Source organism: Myxocyprinus asiaticus, chromosome 5 (assembly GCF_019703515.2).
Source record: "Myxocyprinus asiaticus isolate MX2 ecotype Aquarium Trade chromosome 5, UBuf_Myxa_2, whole genome shotgun sequence".
Taxonomy (NCBI): domain Eukaryota; kingdom Metazoa; phylum Chordata; class Actinopteri; order Cypriniformes; family Catostomidae; genus Myxocyprinus; species Myxocyprinus asiaticus.
This window is the reverse complement of record NC_059348.1, coordinates 23,653,052-23,664,959: the sequence shown is the minus strand read 5'-3', so window position 1 is coordinate 23,664,959 and position 11,908 is coordinate 23,653,052. Positions and strand designations below refer to the sequence as shown.

The following is an 11,908-nucleotide window of genomic DNA, read 5'->3' as shown; positions in this document are numbered from 1 at the left end:
ACATAAGAGTACAAAATAATGTGAGTCATTAACATCATATTGGCAGAAACAGCAGGCAACAATATGAAAGCAGCTAATCAAAATTAAATGACAGCAAACAACATTCAGCACATTCTATAATTAATATAATACATCACAAGCATCACATACTGTATCTATAACATAAGAAATCAGGTCATGGAAAACTGAGAGAGTTCTACTAACAGTCAAGGGCCTTTGGAAAGATGCAGAGCCCTCCAGCAGGGTACACACTTGTGCTGTCACCCAGCTTAAAGTAGTTTCCATGGATCCACAGAGCAACCATACCATCAATCCCCTCAGAGGAGCACCAGCCAACCAGCCCTCCACAACCCATCATCTTTTCCAGTACATTCTACATTTTCCATTCAATCCTTTCTCCTTATCCACCTTTTTCACAGGCAGCGAAATTACCCATTATGCTTAGCGGGTTCTTCCAATGCGGATGCTACAGACTTCCGCTTCACAACTTATTCCCATTATCAAGCACTATAATATCACTAACAACAGTCAAAAACGGAACAGTCTGTGTTTACTTAACGTAAATTACTTTCTCACTAATGTCTGCGTATGGACAATAGGTTTCGACGGCAATCCCGAATAGATGAGAACACAATCACAAACACATTTGCATGGTAAAGTTACTGGACTCTAGCGCTTGCTGCACGCACCCTGTATGTGTGTGTGTGTGTGGGAAAGAGAGACACAGACATACAGCACACAGAAAGAGAGAGAGAGAGAATCCACGAATATGATGTGCTAGATTTCACTGCGTGTCTTGTTGTGCACTTCAATATGAAAACAGCCAAATCCCGGACATTTAGGGAATCTAGAAATCCGACCGGATGCTTTAACAAGGTTCGAAAAAGAGGACAAGTCCGTGAAAAGAGGGTGTATGGTCATCATAGGTTCCATTTAAAAATCTTCCTATTTATGGCATTATTTCTGCCGCCTTCTCACGCACTCTGCCGACAGCAACTCTGTCTCTACCTCATTCACATACACTCACAGCACGACATGAGATATGATTCTCGTAAAGATGATTAATAAAACAAACAACAAGGAGCTTGGTTTAAATGTTTTTCATCTTTGTTATCTTCCAAAATGACGGACATCATTTGGAATTATCTGTCAATGTTTTAAAAAATAGGCAAGTGACAGAGAATTAGTTTAATGCAACCTCTGCTTATTACATCTGGTTTGACTCGAAATGTTTCAGCATTGGCAGCTTTTGTGGGGGCTTATTTTTGTGACATTCATTTTACAGTAGTTTTTAAGCCACCTGTAGTTGCTATAACACCCTATAACAGTGCATATTCATCCAGAGCCTCCACTGCTCGCAATCACCATTAATGTTAGTCTAGCTGTTAACAACAACTAAGCAGAAGTGTGGAGCATCCGAGAGGAAGTCTCTCGCCACAATGGCGCCGCCCATGGAGAAGTCAGGAAAAAGGTGGATAACTCAATTATCTGTCCTCCAGTAACCATTTCTTCAATCTAGCGAGAACACTGTGAAAGCAGACACATGCCAAAGTTGGGCCAGATCTTTGGGCTTCTAATAGGAGCAACTTAATGTTCTTAGAGGGAGAAAGAAGAAACAAATGCCCCTTGTCAACCACTTGGTTGTACTTAAGAATAGTGGAGTCAGAAGGCACAGCACATCTCTAGCTAATCCAGACCGGTCAAGCCACTCCAATCCCTTCACATTAAATGAGGGAAGACACTAAGAGGAATGGCTTAAAGAATGGCAGGTATCAAAGAGGCAAGTACCACAGAAGCAAAAAGGCATTTTCAAGGTGAATGACTATAATTATTGTATTTTTGGTAATAAAACTCAATACACAGGATTATACTGTAGAAAACCCATACACTGTATAACTTAACATTAACCAAACAACTATAAATATGAACTGTTTATTTCAAGATATTTTATATTCTGATATAAATTTGTAAGACCACTTAGTGTTAGAACAATATATCCAGCAATATATTTTAATGGAGCATCGTTTAATGCTGTTTTCTCATGTAAAAATGGAAACTTCCCAATGTACAATGTCCTCACTAAAATAACCTTACTAAACATATACAGTATTTCCCCTATATGCATCTTGCAGCGGCGCTGTGCCACTGCTGAATTATAAGCACCGCTGTTGGGATTTCACATGTCAAGTAATTTTTATTTGTAATGTACTTTTCACAACACACATCGTTTCAAAGCAGCTCTACAAAAAATGAAACTGTAATATCTATAAAGTCTTAGAGTGATCATTGTGTAGTTTGATTAAATATGATTGTAAATTGTGTATAAAAATGTAATAATTAAATAATAATTGTATTTAGAACCCCTTTGAGCAAGCTGAAGGCGACTGTGGCAAGGAACACAAAACTCCATAAGATGTTGGTTAATGGAGAAAAATAACCTTGGGAGAAACCAGGCTCACTGTGGGGGCCAGTTTCCCTCTGGCTAACCAGCATGAATGCCAATATTTGTTATTTATGTGCAGTGCAGGTCATGGTTTAAGATTAGTAAACTAAGTGTTAAGATTAATGACTAATGTCTTTGAACATAGATGCATTGTCCTTTGTTAGTTGGCTGATGAAGGCTTTTGTTGGCAATTAAATGATAGTCTATGTATTCCATTTCAAGAGTGTAGTCCATCAATAGACAAAGGTGATGCAGGAAGAGATCAATGAGGTGCATCGCATGTTCATTTAATATTCTTGACGCAACATAACACTTGCCAGCCCCAGTCAGCTGTGCACTTTGTACACTGCGAATGAGACCCCACCACATACACACACACACAAATATATGCACTTACTCACTGTGACGTCACCACATACAACACGTGTCAAACTTGCTTAATTTTAAGTGGCCCACAAGCTCATTTCTGAAATGTAGGATGGCAGGGGATCGCAACGTTTCACTGAACAATCAGTTAGCGCTTTCCTCGTGAATATAAATGAGCCTTTTCCTGTCATCTGTATGTTTTGGAAAGCATTTTGCTCACTTCAAAAGCAGAATGAAACAGCGCTACACAGGTCAATGATCAACACGGTTTAATCATAGCAGCACGAGGGCAGAGCAGGTGCGGTTATTCATAGACTATGGTGAACTATGGAAGAACTATAGTGCATTTTCATAATTATGGACCAAGCTATCAATTTTCCATCTGTGTAAAATCTGTACACTTGTAATGCTCTCTGATTGTAGGAAAATGTAGTTGTTTTGTTTTGTTTGCCTTCAGAAATTACAAGACATTGCTGAAGTTTAATTAGTAGGAGCCTGATGAAAGGAATCTGTAAAGAAGAACCAACTTAGTCCCACTGTAAGAATATTTCAATTTAGCCATATAAAAATTAGGTGTTCATTTTTATCCACAGATGTTACTGATGTTAATATCATAATTTTCATCTGCATCCCAACCTCAAAATCAATGCTTTACTGTCAAATGTGCATTTCAATGCACATAATGTAATATTATTTGCATGGGTGCTACCCAAGCAGGTGCTGGTGCCACATTTTCAATGGGCCATTTGAGGGCACAAATAAACTGTGATGTGGCCCAGGCTGAAATTGAGTTTGACACCGCTGTTTTAATCTATTCTTCGGTCCAGCGTTGCGGGCTTGTGGAGGCGTGCACAACAGCACCGCTGCTGAAATAATCCTAGGGGAAACACTGACACACCTGACTTGTTTCTTTGTAAACTTGCCATGCTAGCAAAATATCAGTGTCAAAACTGTGACTGAGCACATAGTGGTAAAGGATAAGTTAGAAGTAAATCCTGCCCTCATTGGCAAGTGGAGTGACCTCCGCCAACAACACAATGTCATTCACCCCCCATTCAGAAAGCAGAGCTTGTTTTTTTAATTGATTACAGTTGAGTTCCCTAACTGGCTTAACGTCTTAATGCTACGTCACAGACTGGGCAGGAGAAAGAGGGATTGGGTGCGTGTTCAAGTGTGTGTGTTTAAGTAGATTCATGAGGTAAACATTTGGAAGAGAGAGCCAGAAAAGCACATATGACAGTGCAGACAGCGCTGCTACTGACACTTGACTCATGATGTCATGCCTATAAAAAGCATTCACACCCGTTGGACTTGGCTCATACTTTATTTTCACTGCATGAAACTACAAGGACTTTTGTCACTCTTCTATACTGACTATACACACACAACTACACTGAAAAAAGTGACTAAACTGATAATTAAACCTTTATCACCTCTGAACAAACCAACTCTCTTCTTCAAGTCACATAGGCTAATAATCTGACTGGAGTGTATTTGTTTTCAATTAATATAGTACTCTAAACAAAAACTCAGGAGCAAGTTCATCCTTTATTCATTTGTTCATTCATGTGAACATGTGAACTTGTGAAATAAGAATAAATAAATAGCTTCTCAACTACATTTCCTTGAAACAATTTAACACAAAAACCAAGCAACATTTCAAGAACATCCATGTTAAGTTTTGTGAAACAATACCACTGCATGCATGTAGGCCTATATAGGAACTAAGGAGATGTCTAAGACAGCTCTAAAGGACAGGGCGCCTGTAGGATTTAATCTTAACACAGAAATCTGTCTAATAAACCTTATATCTGGGGGGTCCGGGGGCATGCTGTCCCGTGAGATTTTTGTGTGTGTGTGTGTGTGTGTGTGTGTGTGTGTGTGTGTATGTGTGTGTGTGTGTGCAAAAAACAACACCAAAGTGTTCAATTCTGGTGACTTTGAGATAAGCACTTGTTTTATTTGTTTTCGTGCTAAAAAAAACAAAACACCACAACGAATAGAGCAGAACCAAGGTATTTCAAGACGTGTTTTTATCAGTTGAAGAAATTCTTTTTAACTTGACACGGTCTAAAAATGAAGCGCTCCCATGAGAGATGCTAAAAACACAGTGAAACGAGACACACTTTTCAAAAGACATCTATCTAGCGAATGTATATATGAAAAACAACTGAAAAACAGCATGAGGGAATGCAAAAACACGTTCAGTTTGAACAGCCCCTTGTTCACATGCCATAGCACTAGCTGAAGTTTCTCAAAGTTACCTCTCAAAAAGACAGACTTTTGTTTCAGCTGATTGTTGGTACATTTCCACTGTATAGAGCGCTGTTTGTTCTCTGTATTCGTAAATATCCCGATACTGTTTTACTGTGTGAGAACCCGCTCCAAATGATTCAGTGAGAGAGCTCTGAACAAATTGTACTGAATCACGAATCGATTCAGACCGTTTTGCAAGCCTGTTTGGCCAATTCACTGAAAATACCCGACTCAAAAGAATTATTCATTCGCAAATTGGGCATTGCTAGTTCTTTTAAACAGCCACAGAAATACGGGACACATTTCATGACTGATGAAATAGTCTGAGAGTAAATATTTCTCAGGTCAGTCGGAGCGCTCATGGTATGCATAGTGCGTACGGCCGTCTAGCTGCAGGCGCCCCTGCTAAAGGACATGCAGTCCAACTCAGAGAACAGTAATACACACAAAAAAGAAAGCCTTTGCTATAAAAAAAAAAAGATCTGATGGGGTAGCTGAAGGCATGTCAGAAACTGAACGATTTGAAGGAATATTCAATGGTCTGTGAATGCCTGATCTCATTAATATACGTAGCTATCTGTACATAAATATTTGTAACATTTAAACATACGTTTGTACATTTGAATAGACACAAAACGTACAATATGGATGTTTGAAAGCATCTAAAACGTAAACATTTTTAGGTATTTACAGCTTTAGAAACGTAAAATATTGACGAATACATTACCAATATATTTGAATACACGAATCGATTATAAATATATTTGTACTTACTGTTTTATAGATATTTTACATCCCTTAACCCAACCTCTAAACATAACAACATTTCAACAATATAAAAACATGTAAAAAGTCGATTAATGTACAGTAGCAATATTTTTTGTTACAATATATTCATTTATATATATTTTACAGCCGCTACTCCTAAACCTAACCATAAACATTTATTAAGCATATAAAACACGTAACAGACAGATAAATTTAATCATAATAATTTAATCAGAAAAATGTTAAAATTCAGTACAAAAGTAGTCCAAAGGGTGATGTGCTGCATCCAGTGTGCTCCCTGATGGCATACAATACCGTTGTGTGATAGTGATGGGTCGTTCATGAACGATTCGTTCATTTTGAACGAATCTTTTAAGTGACTCAGAAGAACAAGTAGCCTCAGAGGGTAATTCATTTTGTGTTGGTGCATGTGCATTTGTTCCTTTGTTACGTGAAAACCGCACAGGCGTTGTACAGGAAACAGAAATGATTAGTTCACCTCTCAAGTCTTCTGGTCCGAGTCGTTCGTTCTTTTGTCACGTGACAGCCGTATACGCTATGCATTGCTCACACAGGAAACAGAAATTATTAGTTCACCTCTCAAGTCTTCTGGTCTGAGTCGTTCGTTCTTTTGTCACGTGACAGCCGTATACGCTATGCATTGCTCACACAGGAAACAGAAATTATTAGTTCACCTCTCGAGTCTTCTGGTCTGAGTCGTTCGTTCTTTTGTCACGTGACAGCCGTATACGCTATGCATTGCTCACACAGGAAACAGAAATTATTAGTTCACCTCTCAAGTCTTCTGGTCCGAGTCGTTCGTTCTTTTGTCACGTGACAGCCGTATACAGAATCCAGAGGTGAACTAATCTTTCTGTTTCTCATAATTTGTCCTTGGCTGCATTATATTTTTTTCCTTTTTGGGACTATAATCAAAGTTTGCGTAAGTAGACGTGTTGGGGGGATTTGGCTATTGAAAATGTAACATTTTAATTTAATCCTGCTCAAATGAACGAAATGACTTGAATAAAGATTCGTTCATTTTGCTGAACGAGACTCAAAGATTCAAGTTAGTAAAATGATCCGATCTTCCCATCACTATTGTGTGAGGTAAAGAGTGTAATTTTAATTATTAATCGCAGTAAATTTTCTCCTGACGCACTCCAGAACGGCGCTGTGATACCTCACTCAAACATATACATCGCAGAATACGGCATGTCGCAAACGGTCACAAGACACTTGAGATCCAATGAGTATTCGACATTACTGCTGTAAAACCACTGGTCGTAATGCTTTTTGAGGCGGTTATTTTTTCATTTTGAAAACGAAACGGGTTGATGGTTTTGACGGGCGGGACAGTGATGCGGCGGATAAAGACAGAGATCGTTGAATAAAAGGCTTGAATTTGGGTCTTTTCTTCACAGAAAGCAGTCTGAAGATTTGGATTATAGCTAACAAATGTATGGATTAATTTTTATATTGTTTTTTTGGTGTTTTTTTTTTTGTTGTTGTTTATTCTTTTTATTTTATTTTTTTCATATTCTTAAAACTCATTTTGTGTCCCATGGCAAACAAAAATAAAATTAAATACTTAATAAATGATTAAACGATTACAGGGTTTTTATTCATTTTAACATTTTAAAGTTTAGTCTTGGTTTAAGTGATGTAATCCTTTAAAACGTTGTATAAGGCAGCAGAAATAACACAGAAATGAATGAAACAGTTAAAATGGCATGTCTGCGTTAAATGTGATGGCATTTAACTAATCTCATTGATTATAATTTAAATGTAATAAACTGATTAATTCTATGAATAATTTAATATTAATAAATTCAAACAGTACATGTAACCATTTGTACATTTCTATAGATGAAATTACTCTGACATCACACCGCAGGAAACCGCGCTTCCGGGTTCTTTCGAGCAGCAGATTTCAATGGTGGAAATAGGCAGCGCTGCAGTTTTAATAATTTTTTAAGCTTTATAGAATGTAATAATGTCTTTTAATGTTAATAAAAGTTATTATAAATGGGTTATCTATGGTTTACAGTGAAGAAAGTATGTGTTCTTTTCTGAAATATCAGCAAAACAAGTTTAAACTTGGTTCAATGAGCCTGCGTGAAAATGTTGGACATGTAACAGGTTTATGTTTAACACACTTCTAAAGCCTAAGAAATGTGATATATAAAAACAAAAACTACCACTAGACATGCAATATGTGTCTATACTGCTTTAATTAATTACCCACATACAATAAATAATATTTACTTCAATATGATCATATTCCATATGAAAACTTAATAACAGCTGTTTTCGATTGAACAATATTATGTACTGCATTCAAAATAAATTCAAAGACTTCATTTTAGCAGCATGACATTATTTTTATTCACTTATCCTTTCACAAACAGTAGTCCATTCACTGCGGTGGTGGAGACGGGATCTGTTCCTCCAGTTATATCGTATATTGGTGGTCTTAATCATCGTTAGATCATATTTGACCTCATATCTGTCACAGTGACAGCACTTTGGAAATTAAAAACAGCCATTTGCAATCAGAGTTTGCATGATTTCTTAGTTAAAAAAAAGTTAATATCCACCAACAGCTGCTGCGAGTCAATTGGGTCTAATAGAGCATACGCGATAACAATGACAGTGACCCGTGAAATATCACAATTTATGTAAAATCCTGTGTTTGTCCTGAGGCAACGATCTGGTGGAAATTTAAAGAAGCCCTAATCTCCAATAATCTGTGGGAAACGGGGTGTTTCAACCCCACAAACAGCACTTTTTGGGCAGTTTCAACGCAATACATTTGAATTCTCATGAGATCACGTTGTCTGTGAAGATCATCCCTACAGTAAATTATACAGAAACATATCTGAAACATACAGCAAAAGCCACAATGGCTTAAAACCAACAAAGTTTATGTCCTGAAGTGCTCCAGTCAAATTCCAATCCAATTGAGTACCTGTAACTTTATTATTATTCCATAGTATAGTCCAACTAGATTGCAAACAATGTGTTAAAGTGGAGTGTTAAAATGTGTAATGATGATGCACTCCAAGAAACTCACAGATGTAATGAGAACAATGTTTTTGAGTGGCAAAAAGTAATGTAATTGGAGTTTTTTAACCTTTAAAAACTTTTTAAACAGATGTGTAGAGTAGAGAAGGAATGAAGAAATATTTCACTTACGTTTAAACATGTTTATTGTTTGATATATAAAAATGTGGTATAATGTACATACGAATGTACTAACCTGTTGTACTCAGGCAACAGTATCAATAAACATAGTAATATCGTGTAAGTGTGCACAATGAAAAAGCATAGGCTACAAAGGATATAACACTATATAAGCACACAGTCTTCTTGTAAGTGCACAGTGTTGAGAATTACAGGGACTGCTGGGCAAGGCAGGTGTTTGTTCATGCCTCCAGTGCCTGTGAGACTAAAAAAAGATGGCATCCAAAACTACATCACCATCTGCTGTAGGCTCTTCTTTTACACAGCCTTTCAAAAGACAAAAAGGCTGTGTCATTACTGTTATGAGTACCACAGTACATACCTGGTTTTTCCGTAAACAATAGTGGAAGAGGCTTTAAAGAATTATAGCTACATACTGTATAATGCATAAACTACAACAAATATTTAATTTCAAATTATTAAAAAAATACCACCATTATGGTATCCTGCTGTTAACCTGTCATAATGTTTATTAGGTCTATACTTCTAGATATATACTATAAAAGTATTATTAATATCACTGGCACTGCTTATGTTTGGCAGATCCTGTTGTTCTACATCTCTTAACAGACCTACACACAATGCTGTCTTAAAGGAACAGTTCACCCAAAAATGGACATTCTGTCATCATGGAGCACAAAAGTATATGTTAGGCATAATGTTAGCCTTAGTCACCATTCGCTTTCAGAGTATGGAAATAAAGATGCATTGAAAGTGCAACATTCTGCCTAACATCTTCTTTTGTAATGAAAGGAAGAACAACATGAGGGTGAATAAATGATGACAGAATATTCATTTTTGAGTGAACTATTCCTTTAAAACATTTTCACTGGGACAACATTGTAAAAGAGAGAGAGAGCGAGAGAGAGAGAGATACACTGAGTACTCATTGTACGAACACTGTATTGCTTCTGCATTTTGAGCCTTCATGTGATGAACTAAGTTGGACATGACCACATGCAACATATAACCACATGCAGTGAATAATAATGTTAATGAACATATTCCACATTTAAACTCACATTTAGATTCATGGGGAGGCCGTTAAAATTCAGACGGAGGTAGGTTAGATTCAGATGAAAGAGATTTAGATTCAAGGAAAGGTGCTTTAGATTCAGTGGGAGGTGGCTTAGATTGAGTATTCAGGCACTGGCAAGGGTGTTCATCCACTGAACATTGGGACACTTATGACTCAATTATCTGCGACACTTTAACAAGCTCCTGCATTAAAGCGCAGCTGTTATTAATTAGCACCATTGCTGTAAAAATGTCACTATCGTTCATTTTCGTTGAAGATATTAAAATGAACAATGTTATTATAACAGATAAATGGCATAAATAAAGAAATAAACATATATAGGAGTGTATTTTAAACCTTTTAACAACTCAAATATTTAAAAGATTGTTTAACTTTCATGGTAATTATGAAAGAAAGACATTACAAACATCTCTTTTCAAAAGAAAATATTCATAGTTTTACACTTGTGCTCATCATCTAATGACTTGAGACACTTCAGAAGACATAACGACATATCCGGTAAGGGAACATAGCGATCAACGATGCTAGCTGGTTTTTACAGTGCATTGTGGGATTTTTTTAGGGAGCGAACGTTTCAGTGCACTGGAACAATTTTGCGATTGAGCATTTTTTAGGACTCCCTGATCAGTGCCCTGACTACAGAACTAAAGAGCTGACTGAGACACACCTTTAGATTCATTAGGAGATGGTTTAGGTTCAGGTGGATGTCATTTAAATTCAGTGGATGGTGGTTAAGATTCAGGGTGAGGTGGGTTAGATTCAGTGGGAGGTGGTTTAGATTTAGAGGGAGGTGGGGTAGATTCAGAGGAAGGTGGCTTAGATTCAGCGGGAGGTGGTTTATATTCAGCGGGAGATGGTTTAGATTTAGAGGGAGGCGGCTTGGATTCGGGGGGAGATGGCTTAGATTTAGAGGGAGGTGGGGTAGATTCAGAGGAAGGTGGCTTAGATTCAGCGGGAGGTGGTTTATATTCAGCGGGAGATGGTTTAGATTTAGAGGGAGGCGGCTTGGATTCGGGGGGAGATGGCTTAGATGCAATGGAAGATGGTTTAGATTTAAAAGGTGCTGGGGTAGATTCAGAGGGAGGTGGCTTAGATTTGGGGGAGATGGCTTAGATGCAATGGAAGATGGTTTAGATTTAAAAGGTGCTGGGGTAGATTCAGAGGGAGGTGGCTTAGATTCAGTGGGAGGTGGTTTAGATGTAGATGTTGGTGGGGTAGATTCATAGGGAGGTGGCTTAGATTCAGGAGGAGGTGGCTTAGATTCAGCGGGAGGTGGTTTAGATTTAGAGGAAGGTGGGGTAGATTCAGAGGGAGGTGGCTTAGATTCGGAGGGAGGTGGCTTAGATGCAGTGGAAGATGCGTTAGACTCAGTATAGGAGGTGTAGATTCAGAGGGAGGGGCTGTAGATAGGATTACTCAAGCAACCAAAGTGCTGAAATCAGAAGATCGTGCTGCTCTCTCAACATGAGTATGAGCTCATCCCATCAGGGAGGCCAAACACAAAGAGGAAAACACACACACACACAAACATAGCCAAAGGCATAGCTAAACACACACAAGCAAGGAAATCACTGTCAGGAGATACACCCACATGCAGAGGGCTATTGAGCAAGATTTTCTATCACGTTGAGAAAGGAGCACAAATCCGTTGACAAAATACTTAAAGAAAACTTTAAGCGTGGCTCTGATAAAGAGTGTTTTGATAATTACACATACATTTTCAATAAAGCTGTTGTTGTACATTGCAGCACAGAATGATGTAAAATAAAGTGTAGTGTAAATCCGTTGCA

At 37.8% G+C, this 11,908-nt stretch overlaps 1 protein-coding gene across 1 annotated transcript in view; it reads right to left on the bottom strand.

Annotated features, from left to right (window-relative positions):
* arhgef4 (Rho guanine nucleotide exchange factor (GEF) 4) overlaps positions 1-11,908 on the bottom strand; it is a 91,753-nt gene that overhangs the window by 61,058 nt on the left and 18,787 nt on the right.